Below are 3,738 nucleotides of genomic sequence, written 5' to 3'. Positions count from 1 at the left end.
TCATTTACTTTGGAAAACATTTGGCCTATTGCACGTGAACGTGTAGGCGTTATTATTGCTCGCTTGCCTGTCTCAGGGGTGCTGTCTGTGGGGCTTCTAGGTTTTAGGGTTGTGTGAGCACCGCTGCCACATTTCTAATGTTGATTGCTTTTGATTTGCAGAAAATCCACGCCGGGAAACTCCAGTTGTGGCCCTGCTGCAGAACACTTTAGGAGTGGGACTCTGTGAATTCCAGGTGGAGCCAGCCCTCAAACACAAATTACAGGTAAGATAAGCGTTTGGATGGGAGGTAGTATAATGGAGTATTCGGAGAGGCGAGAGAGTGACAGTGGTACTAGCAGCAAAGTCCTAGGCCTCAAGAATTATCAAACTCTGTGACAGTCATTTACTTTGGAAAACATTTGGCCTATTGCACGTGAACGTGTAGGCGTTATTATTGCTCGCTTGCCTGTCTCAGGGGTGCTGTCTGTGGGGCTTCTAGGTTTTAGGGTTGTGTGAGCACCGCTGCCACATTTCTAATGTTGATTGCTTTTGATTTGCAGAAAATCCACGCCGGGAAACTCCAGTTGTGGCCCTGCTGCAGAACACTTTAGGAGTGGGACTCTGTGAATTCCAGGTGGAGCCAGCCCTCAAACACAAATTACAGGTAAGATAAGCGTTTGGATGGGAGGTAGTATAATGGAGTATTCGGAGAGGCGAGAGAGTGACAGTGGTACTAGCAGCAAAGTCCTAGGCCTCAAGAATTATCAAACTCTGTGACAGTCATTTACTTTGGAAAACATTTGGCCTATTGCACGTGAACGTGTAGGCGTTATTATTGCTCACTTGCCTGTCTCAGGGGTGCTGTCTGTGGGGCTTCTAGGTTTTAGGGTTGTGTGAGCACCGCTGCCACATTTCTAATGTTGATTGCTTTTGATTTGCAGAAAATCCACGCCGGGAAACTCCAGTTGTGGCCCTGCTGCAGAACACTTTAAGAGTGGGACTCTGTGAATTCCAGGTGGAGCCAGCCCTCAAACACAAATTACAGGTAAGATAAGCGTTTGGATGGGAGGTAGTATAATGGAGTATTCGGAGAGGCGAGAGAGTGACAGTGGTACTAGCAGCAAAGTCCTAGGCCTCAAGAATTATCAAACTCTGTGACAGTCATTTACTTTGGAAAACATTTGGCCTATTGCACGTGAACCAACACGATGACAGTGTTCAGTTAAATGAAATTACTGCAAAACCACCACCCACCCAGCTCAAAAGTAGTAAAAAAACAGGTATGCTCAGATAAAGTTTGAAAAAGTATATTTATATCCCATACAAAATAATCTCCCGCAAGACCCTCCCTAACCCCAACAAATAAATAGTCCTCAAAAGTCCCCAAAAAACCCAACTCCCAATTCCCACCCCCCAAAAGTCTCAAAAAAAGGGACAAGGGACACTCTAGGGATGCAAGCTGTTAAGTTTGGCCTCCAGGGCATCATGCTTTAGGGCCAGGGCATCATATTTTTCTTGGAGGATGGCTTGATCTAGGCGGAGGCCCTCCACCACATTCTGATATTTGTGCCATTTCTGGACCTCCGCCTCTAGGTCGGACACTCTGCGGAGTGCACGGCGCAAGCGACCTTTAACAGTGCTGCGAGGTGCAGCTTTTGCTGCTCGGCGGTGGCGTCTTCCGGCACGGCTCCGGTTCGCTGGAGCACTGTGCTTACCGGCAGAACGTGGGGTAACAGAGGAGGATGTAGATGTTGTTAGGTTTGATGCACTGGAGTGCGTGTCGTCCCCCTCCAGTTCCACCAGTCGCCGATATTCCGCAACAGTTGCTTCCAGCCTCCGTTGCCGGGCCAGTACAGCCAGCATACTCCTCGTTGGTTTGGAGGTTTTAGTATTGCCAACTATATGAAGAAAGAAAGACATAATCTGTAACCAATGCTCTTTAAGAATATGATTAACACAAAATGATTCAGCAGGAAGTTGTGTCACAGTACAACTAGCAACTAGCCAGGGCAGTACAAAACTATTCAGGCCAGTATCATGGGCGTCCGCAGGGAGGGGTGCTTGAATCACCATTTCCCTTCCCACAACTCACTTGTATCCTTGGTTTGGTGCTCTTTCATATGAAAGAGATCTGGCAGAAGTGAGTGATTTTTCCTCTGAGCCGTTAACCACACCAGCAACCGTATCATCTGCACCAGGCCCAGGCGATATGTCTGTTTCCCTCCCTCTCTCTCTCTCTCTCTCTCTCTCTCTGTCTCCCTCTTTCTGTCTCCCTTTGTCTCCCTCTACCTCGCTGTCTCTCTCTCTCTGTCTCCCTCCCTCACCCTCCCTCTGGCTCCCTCCCTCTCTCTCTCTCCTTCTGTCTTCCTCTCTCTCTGTCTCTGCCTCTATCTGTCTGTCGGTCCCAGCCTGCTGTAATTACCATATTGTAATTTGTCACTGGGCCACCACTGAATACACATCATATCCTATCTAAGAGTCAGATAGTACCTCCATGATCCAGCTTACCTGTACTCGCCACCGCCACCGTCTCCTTCCTCACAGTCTGTACTTCTTGCTCTTGGTCCGACTCCTCTAGCGCCGCCTCCTCCCCAGATTGACCCTCGGACTCCGAGTCACTGATGACCACCACATCCGAGCTGGCCCCGCCACCAGATGTTCCACCTACAAAGTAGATTTAAGAATGTTAGATTACACCACTCCACTAGTATTTGGTCTATGAATGAAAAAATGTGAAAACAACAGAAAAATTAATTGACTGTCTACTCTAGTCTAAAGTAAAAATGTCCCTCCTTCCAGGGAAAGCTGTTGTCTTGCTTCATTTTTTTGTCACAATTGTTGAATGCTTGCTTAATTTTAACACACACTATTTTTCTCTGAACAGACAGAAACTGGACTTCTAAGGACAAGAGGAACATCAACTTCAAACCAGGTGAAAGCTCGGCTCGACCACAAGAAATGTGTACCAATCCAGTACTCATCAACTCAGCACCAAGCACTTTTCCATTTCCAACTAACTTTATTTTAATATATGTGTTTACTTAAACTTTTAATAAAGCTTTTAAACTTGAATTGACTCTGTGGTTTTTAGTCCTCCAGAGAGTCCAGACTAGAGTGACTGAGCGAAAAGTTTTGCAATTTTTGCAAGGAGGAGTCTGTGTTGCTGACACTACCAGGTTTATTTATACAGTGTGCCAAACACGCCACTCTGAAATATTATTACTCTGGTCTTTGGTGTCCATAGTTCGGTTTGTGGAGATTTGTCCCTGCAACAGTAGGATTATTGATTTTGCTCCTATCTAAACACTATTTCGAAACAATTAAATTAGGAATGCTTGGACAACAATAGGTCCTCTATATTTAAATGAAAACTTACTGGGGCCAGCAAAGGAGCACTCGCCGCCCTGGCCTGCATCCTCCTCCTTTGGAGCCACTGCTGCATCAGATTTTTCGGTCCGCTTGCCCCTGGGCGGGCCTGACGTACAACATGAAAGAAATAACAGAAAACATTGATGATTGCTGCTTGCCGATGTCCTTGTCAACCAAATCAAACATTTAGAAAGAACAAGAACCTACTATTTCATCCAAAAAGAGGGCTACAAAGGAAGGACTGCACCTGAGCCTCTACTCTAGGGGCAGATTTACAAGCCCCTTGCAGCTCTTTTGCTCCATTCTTGCGTCAATTTTGTGACGCAGCGCCACAACAAGAGAGGCGCCATGGTGTGGCGTATATTAACAACATGACGCATATGGGAG

This window comes from Lissotriton helveticus, chromosome 4_1, assembly GCF_964261635.1.
Source record: "Lissotriton helveticus chromosome 4_1, aLisHel1.1, whole genome shotgun sequence".
Classification (NCBI taxonomy): Eukaryota; Metazoa; Chordata; class Amphibia; order Caudata; family Salamandridae; genus Lissotriton; species Lissotriton helveticus.
This window is presented reverse-complemented; position numbering follows the sequence as displayed.